Here is a 15,977-nt window from a genome sequence, read left to right as displayed (position 1 = left end):
TGCTGCATTAAACTAGAATACAGGAGGACATGATGCATCAACCTGGGGACTGAAGGGAATGCTGCATGAACCTGCGGACGGAAGGACATGCTGCATTAAACTGGGGACAGAAGGATATGCAGCTTTAAACAGGGGGGACAGAAGGACATGCTCCATTAGACTGGGGACAAGAGGACATGCTACATTAGACTGGGAACAGAAGGACATGCTGCATTAGACTGGGGACAGAAGGACATGCTCCATTAGACTGGGGACGGAAGGACATGCTCAATTAGACTGGGGACAGAAGGACATGCTGCATTAGACTGGGGACAGAAGGACATGCTGCATTAGACTGGGGACAGAAGGACATGCTGCATTAGGCTAGGAACAGAAGGACATGCTCCATTAGGCTGGGGACAGAAGGAAATGCTGCATTCGACTGGGGTCAGAAGGACATGCTGCATTAGACTGGGGACAGAAGGACATGCTGCATTAGGCTGGGGACAGAAGGACATGCTGCATTAGACTGGGGACAGAAGGACATGCTGCATTAGACTGGGGACAGAAGGACATGCTCCATTCGACTGGGGACAGAAGGAAATGCTGCATTCGACTGGGGTCAGAAGGACATGCTGCATTAGACTGGGGACAGAAGGACATGCTGCATTAGGCTGGGGACAGAAGGACATGCTGCATTAGACTGGGGACAGAAGGACATGCTGCATTAGGCTGGGGACAGAAGGACATGCTGCTGGGGACAGAAGGACATGCTGCATTAGACTGGGGACAGAAGGACATGCTCCATTAGCATTAGGACTGCTCCATTAGGACAGAAGGACATGCTCCATTAGACTGGGGACAGAAGGACATGCTCCATTAGACTGGGGACAGAAGGACATGCTGCATTAGACTGGGGACAGAAGGACATGCTCCATTAGACTGGGGACAGAAGGACATGCTGCATTCGGCTGGAAGGACAGAAGGACATGCTGCATTAGACTCATTAGACTGGGGACAGAAGGACATGCTGCATTAGACTCAGGACAGAACAGAAGGACATGCTGCATTAGGCTGGGGACAGAAGGACATGCTCCATTAGACTCGGGACAGAAGGACATGTTGCATTAGACTCGGGACAGAAGGACATGAAGGACATGCATGCTGCATTAGACTGGGGACTGGGGACAGAAGCTCCATCAACACAGAAGGAAAAGCTGCATTAACCTGCTGCATTAACCTGGGGACAGAAGGACATGCTGCTGGGGACAGAATGACATTCCATTAGACTTGGGACAGAAGGACATTGGGACAGGAGGACATGCTCGATTAGGCTGAGGACAGACATGCTGCATTAGGGGGGACAGAAGGACATGCTGCATTAGCTGCATTAACCTGGGGACAGAAGGACATGCTGCATTAACCTGGAGACAGAAGGACATGCTGCATTAGACTGGGGACAGAAGGACATGCTCCATTAGACTGGGGACAGAAGGACATGCTCCATTAGACTGGGGACAGAAGGACATGCTCCATTAGACTTGGGACAGAAGGATATGCTCCATTAGACTGGGGACAGAAGGACATGCTCCATTAGGCCGGGGACAGAAGGACATGCTGCATTAGACTTGGGACAGAAGGACATGCTGCATTAGACTGGGGACAGAAGGACATGCTGCATTAACCTGGGGACAGAAGGACATGCTGCATCAACCTGGGGACAGAACAGGACATGCTGCATTAAGCTAGAAAACACCAGGACATGCTGCGTTAAACTAGAAGACAGAATGACATGCTGCGTTAAACTGGAAGACAGAAGGACATGCTGCATTAAGCTAGAAGACAGGATGACATGCTGCGTTGAACTGGAAGACAGAAGGACAGGCTGCATTAACCTGGGGACAGAAGGAAATGGGCATCCGTGAAGCGCCACCTCCTCGTGGTGGGTGCTGGGTAACGCTAAGCGCTCTTCGACCCCCCGTTGTGGACCCGGGGGTTTATTTGGTCCACCAACCTGTTGGCCGTGGGTTGCGCCCCTGTGTCGGTGGAGGACGGGAGGCTGGTGGTTGAGGGCACTGGTTCCAGGAACAGTGTTCCTTTGCCCAACACACCACTTCGCCCCCTACTTCACCTAGACGGGTGGTTGAACTGGCCCGGTTCAATCAATCGGCTGGTCACGCCGAGCCCTGTGGTATGTATTTGTGCTATGTCTTTACTCGGTACACTCATTTTGAATACTCCTGTGTTCACGAAGTTATTTAATATTCTTGCCTAAAGCTTATACCCAGAAGGCAGTGGCTCATGGGCCAACCTGGTTTATTATCTTGATTAACTGGAGTATATCATTTCTGTAACACTTTGGTGTCAGTTTGCTGGAACACCGCATACCTATGAGATCGCCCTTGTTGGCGCTCCATGGTGGGCAGGGAACAGATTTGATGAACCAATATACAATTCACTATAGGTAAGCGAAATCCAAAAAAAACTAAACGGCAACTTTCCGAATCTGATTCTGAGCTTGACTCTGATGAAGATGATGTTGTTACTAAACTTTTATATTCTGAAAGGGATACTTGGCCACGATTCTTGTTTTGGAAGCAAAGGGTGAACGAACACTTGCTCCTATTCACCATTTCTGTTAGAAAAGGGACTACAAGGTAAAGTGTCAGGAAATCGCAGGCCATTAACCTTATGACGTCAACCAAATGTTTTAAGAGACAGGCAATTTCAAGTCCGAGTGGGTTCAACCCTGTCTGATCATTACATTCAGGATCAGGGTGTCCCACGAGGCAGTATTTTGTCTGTTACTTTACTTAGTATTAAAATAAATAGTCTTTCTAAAGTTTTAAATGATGCAGTTGATGGATTACTTTTCGTGGATGATTTTAATGTTTCTTGTCGTGGTAAAAATATGCATACAATAGAGAGGCAGTTACAATTATGCCTTAATAACATTCATAAATGGTGTCTTGAAAAGGGTTTTCAATTTTCTAAATCCAAAACAAATTGTATACATTTCTGTAGAAAATATAAACCGCATAAAAGACCCAGAATTATTTTTAAATGGCACACCCATCACGGTTGTAAAGGAGGCCAGGTTCTTGGGACTTATTTTTGATTCTCATCTGACTTTCTTACCACATATTAAATACTTAAATAATAAATGCCTAAAGGCACTTGACTTACTGAAAGTAGTTTCTAATTCAAAGTGGGGAGGTGACCAAACTACGCACCTTCACGTATATAGTTCACTGGTCCGATCTATTCTTGACTATGGCTCCATCGTATATGGTGGAGCCTGCAAAAGCAACTTAAAACTACTTGATTCTGTTCACCACCAAGGTCTAAGACTTTGTCTTGCATCCTTCAGAACTTTCTCCCTATTGACAGTCTCTATGTGGAGGCCGATGATCCACCTCTTAACCATCGCCGTATAAAACTATCCTTTCAGTATATTACAAAACTCTATTCTAACGAGTCTAATCCTGCATTTAACTGTGTTTTCAATCCTCTTTATGAGGATTTGTACAACAAAAAATCTTCTCTTGTACCGCCTCTTGGCCACAGAATTAAGCCATTGATTTCTGCTGCCGGCATTGAGCTGGAAAATATAGCTCCTTCCCGTCTTCTTTCTTCGCCTCCTTGGCAATTGGTGACTCCTGAAGTTGACTTAACTCTGACAAAGTTTAAGAAATCCGAAACTAATGAATTGCAATACAAACAAGAATATAATCAATTAAAAAATAAATATAATACATACAAATCCTTATTTACAGATGGGTCCAAGGATGGTGGCGCGGTGGCATGTGCCACTGTCATTGGATCCCGAACTATATCTTCTCGACTACCAAACAACAGCTCTATTTTCACAGCAGAGGCTAAGGCCATATTAACAGCTCTTCAATATATTAATAAACACCGTAAATATAAAGAATACATAATATTTTCCAATTCTCTTTCGTATCTTCAGGCTATTAAAAATATTTCTTGTAAAAATCCACTTTTACTAGAAATTATTGAATTGTATAATGAGCTTGCTACTGGCCAATGCGACATTGTCTTTTGTTGGTTACCCAGCCACGTTGGCATTTCTGGGAATACAATGGCCGATCTTGCTGCAAAGGCACCACTCAACAAATCTGTGACACCACTTCTTATTCCATACTCTGACTACACAGCTAGCATTAGAACTTACATCCGTGATCTGATGCAGAAGAAGTGGGACACCCAAGTAGGTATTAATAAATTACATGAAATAAAACCCTATATTGGTTACACCTACTTGGGTTGTCAGTCGAGAGTTGAAGAGGTCATCATGCGACGGTGTCGTATTGGCCATACAAGGTACACTCACAAATATTTGTTAAAAGGTGAAGATCCTCCGTTTTGTATCCTTTGTGATGAGAGAGTCACAGTCAAGCATCTCCTGCTTGACTGTATTGAATTTTCGATCATAAGGGATAAGTTATTTCAATGTTAAAACTGTTAAGGATCTTTTTAATTTTGTTCATCTTCATTTAATTCTTGCTTTTTTAAAAGAAATTGATTTCTGTATGTTCTGTAGATAGATGTGTTTTAATGATTGGTAGTGTAGATTATCAGCTTAGATTGTTAGTGGTTGTATCCTCAAAGGGGTTTGAAGTAGCGTAAAATTATTGTCCTCCTGAGAGGGTACGTAAGTCCCAAAAACTTTCAAAGTAAGATTTTCACGTACTGTGTTTTTAAACGTAGTATTCTTGTCATTTTAATTTGTGGCTAAATTTTCCTACAATCGCCAAAAGCTGAAGGGATGGTGTAAATCCAACTAGGGTCCATGCAGGTAGCAAAAGTAATGTCAGTCCCCATGGTTCCTAGTATGGTGATCTACCTTCAGTTGTTGGTGATCTATAGCCCGTTTTTATATTGTATTATCTAAACATAGTTTTCTACTTTTAAAGTTATATGCTTGCTAGTTTTAACTCATTTTGTGATAATCTAGTGGCTTTACTGTCCTTCGTTGACAGGGTTTTATATATTATCTGTATGTATTATAAATTTAGAACTAGTTTTAGTCACGACATGGCTGAAATATTGCCGATGTGACATTAAATCGGTCGGTTCCAAAACTTGAAAATACCCATGGTGGACTCTTAAAATATATGCAGTAAACGGTTGCTGAAAGAGTTTGCGTAATTTTGGGAAGTGAGATAAGAGACGGAGATTGATATGGGGATGGTGAGTGAACGGTATGTAAGTTTATTCCTGACATGGAAATCAGGCCACTGGAGTGTGAGTGTGGTAAAGAAATATCCTGAAGATTTTCTATTACAGAAGGGTCGGGGAGTGTGTGGGTGTGCCAATAGGAAGGACATAGTGTGAGTGGAAAAACAATAAAAGAGTAACACAATCAGGACCGGAAGTGAGTTCGAGGAGTAGACAGTTGTTATGTTGAGAATGTTGTGTGTAAAAAATAAAGATGAGAATTGCTGGCAAAAGGAAAGTGAGCACATATAGCAGCAGCAGGAAAGGGATAGTGACTCCCCATGATGGACCTAAGACAAAACAAGAAACCAAGGGACAAGTCAGATGGGATGACCATAATGCAGGAAAGTTGTGGCCACAACATTTCACAGCGTAGCACTTATAAAACACAAAGTAATATGATTACCTGTAAGGGTTGGTCAGAGCTTGACCGAGGATGACATGTTGTCAGGAGGAATACCATGGAAGATCATGACCTATGATCTGGCAAAATATCTGGGTTTCCGCTTTCGTCTGTGACCAGATCGGGTTCTGTAAGTGTGGTAATCACTTATCATTTCAGGACAAAGGTTAGAGGCTGGTTCCCAGGTACGCTGTGGGTAATCTTCCCATTCAATTACTAGTAAGTAATGGGTTTCTCCTGATCGCTTTTTGGCTTTGTGAATGCGTTTTACCGCATACAGTTGATCATCTTGTTGGGAAGATGTTGAGTGGGTGTTGTTTGGTTCATTATCTGGTGAAATGGGTTCTTGGCTTGACATGTGCTGTGTTGTGATAGGATTGTCTGGCTGTGAGGATGTTGACAGAGTTGGAGTAGCTGTTTGTGAACCTTGTCTATGTGCATTGTCAAACTGGGAAGATGTAGACTGAGTAGGTGTTGCCAGATGCTGGGTGCAAGGTGTAAAAGGCTTGAGTCTGTTGGCATGTATTTATGTTCCCTGTTTGTGCTTGCATTCAGTAGTTTGTATGTGTGGTTTAGACCAATGCAAATGATTCTGAAAGGCCCTGTCCCTTTCTTTGATAGTTTGGGTGAAAAGTCAGTTTTGACTGTGGGATCATTAGAACCTGATCACCAACGGAAGTGAAGGTTCCTTGGCTCTGATATCATGAAGACCCTTGCTTTTGTCCTGTGCGGCAGACATGTTATCCTTTGCAAGTGATTTAGCCACACTTAGATTTGTCAAGAGGTTTTGGAGATGACCCTGTGCATCTTTGCCAAGAGTAGATTTGGGCAGCAAGGTAGTGTCAAAAGGGAGATTCATTTCCTTCCCAAACAGAAGGTAGTGTGGCGAATACCCAGTAGATTGACAAGGTTCATTGCGCATGGCCATCATTACATATGGAATGAGTTTGGCCCAGTTGGCTTGATCAGGGTAAGCATATGTTCGGAGAGCCTGTTCTATTATACTATTCCTCCGTTCACAGATGCCATTGGTTTGGGGGTGATAGGATGAAGTGTAATAGTGTTTGATATCCAAGAGTTCGCAGAGGGCATTTTGCCAACTTTGACGTGAACTGTCTACCTCGGTCAGTAAGAAGTGTACGAGGAGCAACAAATCGTGAAAACACCTCATTAAACAGGATTGATGCAACCTCAGATGCTTTTTGATTGCGCATTGGGAAACCTTCCGTCCAGCGAGAGAAGGACTGACTGACTGACTGAGTTTAGTTTTACGCCGCTTTTAGCAATATTCCAGCAATATCACGGCGGGGGACACCAGAAATGGGCTTAACACATTGTGCCCATGTGGGGAATCGAACCCGGGTCTTCGGCGTGACGAGCCAACGCTTGAACCACTAGGCTACCCCGCCGCCCCGCGAGAGAAGGAATCAATGGCAAGGAGAACATATTTGTATCCTTCTTTTGTCTCAGGTAGTGGAACAAGGATGTCAACATGGACACGAGAGAATGTGTCTTCAATGGGCATAGGCACCATTGGTGCTGGGTTGGCATTTGTCCTTCTTTTGGAGCGTTGACAGCGTTAACAGTCACAATTCTCACTATCCTTGTATACGCCTGGCCAATAATACTTAGTGAGTTTCTTTGACGTGTGGCATCTCGTCACAAGTGGCAGCCACCAGCTTTGGAATCATGGTAAGCAATAAGAAGCTCTTTGCGACAGCAAACGGGGACAGCTAGCTGTGTGACCATGGGAGGGCGGTTGTTTTTCTGACCTCTATGCTTGGCATGATAGAAATGGTACAGAATACCGTCACGAATGTCATATTCCTGGAAAAGGGAGACCCTTTACTTGAGCGTCTGTAATGTGGAAGGAATTTCACCTTTCTCAATGTAGTCAATGATTGGACGAAGGTCCAAAGACTTACGTTGTTTTTCTGCCAAGCCTTCATCGTCTAGATCAGTTCCTATTGTAAAAAAAAAACATAGGGCCAGGGGCAGTTGGACCTGATTTGTAGACAAAGTCTACCGATATAGAGGATGACACGTCATCTCTGCAGGTGTCTTCTGATAAAACATTGTATGAAGGAAGTCTTGGATTATCAGTTTTTAAACGTGATGTAGTTTTGGACTTGGCGTGATTTGTATGCTGTGGAATGGTGTCTAGAGAGGACAGAGATGATTTGTCAGAACATGTAGACACAAGTTGACTGGAGGGACGAGACATGAATAGTCGACCTTGTTGGTGTTTGTGCAATAAGGCTTTGGGGGGTGTAGACCTCATGCTGAAAGAGCATGTTAATGAGAGGGGGCATTTGAGCGTGTAGAGCTCTTATTGCCTGAGACAGAATGTGCATATGGGTGAGTGGAGGCAGTCGAGGGTGTAGGCCTCATGATGCCTGCATTGAAATGGGTAGAGTGGCGGGTGGAGGCAGTCGAGGGTGTAGGCCTCATGATGCATGCATTGAAATGAGAAGAATTGCGAGTGGAGGCAGTCGAGGGTGTAGGCCTCATGTCGCCAGCATTGAAATGGGTAGAGTGGAGAGTGGAGGCAGTCGAGGGTGTAGACCTCATGATGCCTGCATTGAAATGAGAAGAATTGAGAGTGGAGGCAGTCGAGGGTGTAGACATCATGTTACTCGGGGGGGTGGAAATGACGCTTGCTTGAATAAACCAAAATAAGCAACAGCAGCAGTACCAACTACCACCATCACCACCACCATAGCAACAGCAGCAGTACCAACCACCACCATCACCACAGCAACAGTAGCCGTACAACCACCATCACCACCACAGCAGCAACAGCAGCAGTGCCAAACACCACCACCATCACTGCCACAACAACAGCAGTATCCAACCCCACTTCATCAACCATACAGCTCGGCGCAGTAACTATCGACTCCACAGCATCTTCAAGGCAGATGTTGCAGATGTGGTGATTTTTTTCGGTTCCCTCACAATTTCCCTCATAGAAACACCATATGCACCAAGTGCTGTATAACTGGTCACCATACTAAAGTTTGCATGCGTGCATATTATCCTCAAGGTAGGCAGTCACAAAAAGTATGCACGCCTGATTCTCAACATTCTGGGGTCAGGCAAGAGTCAGATTTTGTATCTCTTGTGGCACCCTTCAGTAAGAATACTGTTCAGGTTAAGGTGAAGCAAGTTAGAACTATAGCTCTTGTTGACACAGGTGCTCCAGTTAGCTGTGTCAGCATGGGTTACTTACGCAAGATTGGTATCAAACCCTTTCATATAGGCCCATCACACCGTAATGAAGTCATTGGCGTAGGAGATGAAAAGCATTCTGTTCTAGGTTCTATCTCTCTTGACATCAACGTAGGTCACATCTATCTCTCTCAAACCTTTCATGTCTTCCATAACCTACCTCACTCTCTCATCTTAGGCATTGACTTCCTTGAGTCCCACAAAGTCCTGCCCTCAAAGTGCTTGCACATACACGAAGGTCTTGTGTTTGCCTCTATGGCATCAATCAATGGAGGTTATGTAAAACCATAAAAATCTGTTGTCATTCCTCCACAATCTCAAGCTGACGTTCCCATCAAAATTTCTCATTGTCAGCAAGGTCAAGTTTTTCTCCTGGAACCGGTCCCAACACTAAATGACATGGAGCTCCAAGGTGCCAAATGTCTCATTGCAAACCATCCCAAATCAGCTTGCATGAGATTACTTAAAGCAAGTGACAGCCATGTCACACTGTTTTCTAAAACTGTCATTGCTGTTGTCTCAGAGATTGACCCTACATCTGTCCTAGACCTCCCTGAAACGTCTGATTCTGACTCTCCTTCTACAAGTGCTAACACAACATATTCACAAGACATTGAGTTTGATCTCACACATGAACAACGAAAACATTTACATGCATTTCTACAATCACAAAGGTCAGTTTTTGCCACAGATTGGTCAGACTCTGTCCAAGAGCGTTCGTTGGGGTTACTCTCGGATGGTAGTTCAGGATGGTGGACAAGAGACGGAAGACAAGTCATGTGTGAAGTTGAACGCAGCAGCAGCCATGTTTATTATGGTTGGGGAATAATGGTAGAAATGGTGCATAAGCTGGAAATCACGTGACAGAACGCACATCGGGACCGAGTGGCCAATGTTCCCGATGTGGAGACCCGCTCTGTCACTTACACACATTCAGAAGTCGGACGGCGGTTCTTCATCGTCGTCGTAGTCGTTGGTGAGGCAACGGGACGGCCTTGGCCGACGCCCCGACTAGCCACACAATCTGTCCGCTTCGGTTGATGATCTGGGCCCGTCTCGTCGCGTCGTGTCTGACTGGTCTCCCAGTGGTCTCCCTGACTGACCATGAGAGTCCGGTTTTATGCATAGGGACATTACGCCACGTTGTGCAAGGCCACTGACCTGTGCACATGTATACTGAGTCAAAAAAGAAACTTCACATTCTTTCTTCAGGGCACTATAAAAGAACAACAGATGGTAAGGTAAGATGGTTAAATTGTTATTATTTCATTGCTGAGATCTGTGTGATGTACTCGATACACTGACAGTGCCATAATCAGTTCCATTAGGCTACACCGCAGTTCCAAAACATGGGTATACAGAATGTCAAGTCACAATATGGACGTCGAGAAATGAGATTGGCAGCCCGCAACCGATTTCAAGTGGTCTGTGAGGACAGTCGACCTCTAAACATCTCAGCCCTGGTTCGTGTAGCCGGCAGAAATCTCTCACGAAGGTGACGTAAGACGATTTGACGGTCTTCTGCTCGTGGCGTCACACGTGGATGACCCAACCTTGGGCGATCAGAAGTGGTGCCAGTTTGTTGTAGACGACCTCGCAAGTCATACACAGTACGACGGCTGCATCCCATTACTCTTGCGACGTCAATAACTGATCTTCCCGCTTGCAACATGCCAACGGCACGTTCACGTTGCACATTTGACAATCGTGGCATTTCAAGTACAGTTAGAACTGTGGTTTAAAAGTGTTTTTCAATTCTTGAGGCCAATGCAAACACGTGCATATGTAGAAAACTTCGATGCGAAGATCACGTGATCAACTGCACGTGCAAAACCTGATTTGGCACTAACGTCGTTTGCACGAGGAATGGATGGGTTTGAGTGGGTTTTGCTAACGTTTTTCTAGAGTCGAAAGATAGGGATCCCATTTCGGATACATAGATGTATCATCAGAGAAACATTATTCATTATTTTTCAATTACATGTTGTGAAGTTTCTTTTTTTGACTCAGTATACATACGTAAGATCCGCAGACGTGGGGGATGACAACGCTATGACAACACCCCTGAACATCGTGGAGCTTTTGTCCTCAAAAGAGCTTTTCGAAAATAGTGACAATATAGGGTGTATATATATATATATAGGCCTCGAACTGTCGAGATTTGTTACACAGTTTGGGTTTTGTTTTTGTTTGGAAACAACAATTTCTTTATTCTATTTCTCTATTTTAGCTTAATTTGTGAGTCGTCGTAAATATATTCATGAAGAGAACTGGTGTAGTTCCCTTCAAATTAACAGAATATCTATGTCGTATTCTTACTTCAAAATATCATCTTCCAGTGAATTGTATTTAACTGTAATTACCTATATGCAGTTGAGAGTAGCACTTGCTGAGTTTATATGTTTGTCACATCAGTTACGTATTGAAACTGGAAGGTATTACTGTAGATATAACTGATTATGTTTACAATGTATATTGAGGATGAATGCCATTTTCTTCCCCTGTGTTCCAAATTAAACAGCTCCGCTTGAACCATTCACCTGAAACCTATTATAACAGTCCACGTATAGCATAATTCAAATTCCTCATGTCAACATCAGATTGTGATGAGGTAATTATAATTTTACGACGATGTCGTATTGGCCACAGTCGTTTTACTCATAACTATCGGGCGGTGGGGTAGCCTACTGGTTAAGGCGTCCGTCGTCACGCCGAAGACCCAGGTTTGATTCCCCACATGGGCACAATGTGTGAAGCCCATGTCTAGTGTTCCCCGCCGTGATGTTGCTGGAATATTGCAAAAACGGCGTAAAACTAAACTCATGACTATCCGCTTAAAACGGATGGAGATGGACCTCCCATGTGTGTCTCTTGCGATGAAGTGTTCACCATCAAGCATATTCTGCTTGACTGCGTTTACTATTCAACTGCGAGGGACGCGCATTATGAAGCAAGGAATCTGAATGATATATATCTATTTTCAAGTGTCAGCCGGCATCTCATGCCATAAGTCATAAGGGACTTCTTTGAGTGGCATTTTAGAAATTGGGAAGTAAAATGATATATAGTAGAAACTACTGTATAAACATCTCATTATTATTTGTACATCACTGGCTTCCACGCCTTCCATTTGTATAACTCTCTGGCTTCATCAGCTTACTGCCTAGCCAATTATGTTAACTATGTTGTTCTCTTTGTTACATTGCTACATTCAGACCCAATCTTCATGTTCTGTTCCTGCTTGACAATGGTACAAGAATCTGTATCGAAACGTCGCACTCACGAATAAAAGAAGTTATTATCCATAAATTTGTTGTATATTGTACTTAAGGGAAATTTGATCAGTATCATGAATTGTAACAATGTATTGTGAAAGATTGTGCAATGACATGTTTTGTTTGTAAATAATAATGTAATGAATATATAAGTTTTAAAAAAACGAATGATCTGTGAGGACAGTCGACCTCTAAACATCTCAGCCCTGGTTCGTGTAGCCGGCAGAAATCTCTCACGTAGGTGTCGTAGGTGTCGTAGGACGACCCAACCTTGGGCGATCAGAAGTGGTGCCAGTTTGTTGTAGACGACCTCGCAAGTCATACACAGTACGACGGCTGCATCCCATTGCTCTTGCGACGTCAATAACTGATCTTCCCGCTTGCAACATGCCAACGGCACGTTCACGTTGCACATTTGACAATCGTGGCATTTCAAGTACAGTTAGAACTGTGGTTTAAAAGTGTTTTTTCAATTCTTGAGGCCAATGCAAACACGTGCATATGAAGAAAACTTCGATGCGAAGATCACGTGATCGACTGCATGTGCAAAACCTGATTTGGCACTAACGTCATTTGCACGACGAATGGATGGGTTTGAGTGGGTTTTGCTAACGTTTTCTAGAGTCGAAAGATAGGGATCCCATTTCGGATATATCCGGATAAGTCCAAAACTATGTACTCAAGACATGTGAGACTTTTTGTAATATGTATATGACGCTAAGCTGTATTTTCAATCACTACTGTACATCCTTATCACTACTGCATTGTAAATTGACTTGTCAGCCCATTAATTATTGTATAAGACATTTATAACCTTCATTGGTAATCCCCCTTGGCCGTGTCTGCCATCACATCAACTGGTCAAGGAAGTGCTATTGTTTTTCTGTCTGCCCATTGATGAGTCTTCGCCTGTCCATTGTTGTCAAAAACTGTATATATACTTAGTATGCTCACATCTAGAGAGAGAAGGAGTACGAGTTCGATATTTGGACTGTCTGTTGGGACGACCACGAGCAGGAGAATGCCGCTCGTTGGAAACGCCCTGTGGTTGAGCAGGTACTCCGCTCACCTCACTCATGTCTTGTGTATTTGTTTGTCATGTAACTAAAGACGTTTGAACTCAACTATGCCTTCGTCTTCATCAACGCACACTTCATCTTAATTATGAGCTAATTCCTCAGTTGACGCCACATCACGCGTTGACAGCTGGAACAATGCCGATGAGACGTAAAACCCAACTCAGCAATAACTTCATAGGATTGTATACTTGTCAATAATTTAGCTGCTTTCTTTAACATGCAATATATCTAAAATGTTAAAATTATTAATTTGTACTGTACACACCATGTTTTGCCATGTACAATAGCCTACACTTCTGTTAATAAACAATTGAGTGAATATTTACAAAATTGTAAAAGTCTTGTAAACTTCATCATCACAAAAATGTATATGCTTGTAACCTCAAATTTACAAGACATTTACCAGCTTGAAAATGTATACTGACTGATGGGACTGAATGCTGTTGTGTCAGTTTCTTATAAGCCACTAGGCTGACCCTTGACCCTGTTAGAGATAAACCTCTGACGTAATGCTGTTCTCGACCATTCACCACGCGGAACCATGACGTGAGTAATAGGAGAGATTTGACAACAAGGTGCAAGCAACTTTCAGTCGTACTTATATCAAATTAATACCATGATAACATCTTTGACTGGCATTTTAGAAGCTGTGAAGTACGAAATTGACAAACCTTATGGATAACAACTTCTTTATTACGAGAGTGCGAAATTTCTATAAAAGAACCTGTTTCGAAACGTCGCACTCGTACATAATAAAGAAGTTGTTCTCCATAATGTTTGCCACCTTTATACGATATTGCTCGTTAGTTCTTAATATAGCCACCAGAGAGCCCTTGCCTAGTTAGTGCGTGATTCGTTTCACACTAATACCTACAGTCTCAAGCTACTACCACCCAAACATACCCTTCTCCCATTACCAAAGTTTCGACTTCATGACAGAGAGTCATATCTTGGGTGAGGAACAAGTAAATCACTGTATTGATGCGTGCGTGTGGACGAGACGGCCATGTCATACCGGAGATTTCCAAAAGACCGAATGTAGTGAGGATTTTCTCCTGATGAACGGTGGAATTGCCAAACGAATCCTTGGCTTTATAACATCAGACAGCCTGTTGCAGTTAGGCACTGCACAAAATGTCCATTGTGGAAACTGAAATACAGGGACTTGGAACGTCGCCTGGACGACGTGAGACATGATCTTAGGAGTGAACAAATCAGCACCAGAGAGTCTGCAGAGGCTGCATCTCACCAACTTCATGTTGGATGATTTTGTATACGAAATAAAATGGACGAAATATTATTACAGGATATTTATATAGCGCACATATCCACGCACTACTGCATGCTCAAGGCAGTACTTGTCTCATGTTGTTTGTGCTCTCTCCGGATTATAGCCTTGTGAAAACACTGACATTAGTTCCTTGTCTTGTTTTAATCCCCTGTTAATTAGTACCAGGTCAAATGGACAAGACGTCGAACTTTTTTCTCAACTGAACAGTGACGTTTCACTCTTTGTTTACCATTGTCCCAGCCCCAGTATATACACATCAAGTGTCCCAGCCCCAGTATATACACATCAAGTGTCCCAGCCTCAGTATATACACATCAAGTGTCTTAAGCAACAGACGCGTATTTCCGTCCCTTTTCAGTTGTTATTTTGTCTTGTAAGAGTCAATATACACACGCTGCACCACACCCTTCCACTTATGTTTGGTTCTCAGAACTTGTACCTTCTGGTACAGGCGTTGACGAATCAGTCGTTGGCGAAAACGGGGATGTGGGCGAAGCACGCCCACTGGTTGGTTGATGCTTGGTAAGGACACATTTACACCTGATGCTATCTTTTGGGAAGCCATTACTAGAAAAAAGAATCTTACATTTCCAAGTCAAGCAGTCGATGAAAGTAAAAAAACAGTGAATTTAGGGACCGTTCATAATTTATGGCTAGGGGGGTGATTATGATTTTGATTACCCCCTCACACACACACACACACACACACAAACACACAACTTCCCATAATTCTAAGCATAACCGGGGGGAGGGGGGGGGTACGTGTGTACAAAATTGATGATCCACCCTAGCTCCCCAGAACAAAATGGGGTGATTCCCTTAAAATCATCATCAGCCCCCACACACACACACACACATACATACACACACCTAAGCCATAAATTACGGTCTTTTATAAAGAATGTGCAGATGTACAGGCGTTGACCAATCAGACGGCTTGCTTCGACCACACCCCCGTTTTGTGCGGATATATCACCATCCATTTGTGTCCAGATCGTTTAGCTAGAGTCAAAATCTGGTTTCAATCGACTTGCAGAAATAACAATAAAGAATTGGTAGGTGTCATGGGTGGTGCTCGATTGGCCAATCATCCATCATTATGTTTCCATTAAATTTTGATCGATTGATCGATTAGATGCGATGGTAGCGTAGCGATAGGAAAAGCAGGCGGGTGGGGTGCACCGAAGTGTCCGGCCTCGTCATTATGTATTGTACTGTGAAGCATTTCGAGTCGGGGGTCATCTCAATTTTATTATGTATTTTAAATAAAAAAAATAATCCTCGCAGAGACACGAGGACCTGTGCCTCTAATGCCATTTGACAAATGATGTGCCCTGGGTTGTCTCCCTTTGAGTTTTGTTTCCTCACGTAGTTCACAACTTTAACACTTGTCAGTTCTGGTTAACTTATATTAAGTGTTCTACCTATTTCTTCGGTTCTTCTAATGATTCATCAGCCATGTCACATTTCAATCCCTTAAT

Source organism: Haliotis rubra, unplaced genomic scaffold, assembly GCF_003918875.1.
Source record: "Haliotis rubra isolate DU_JTF1 unplaced genomic scaffold, ASM391887v1 Scf1422, whole genome shotgun sequence".
Lineage (NCBI taxonomy): Eukaryota > Metazoa > Mollusca > Gastropoda > Lepetellida > Haliotidae > Haliotis > Haliotis rubra.
The sequence above is the reverse complement of the archived record's forward strand: the minus strand, read 5'-3'. Positions refer to the sequence as shown.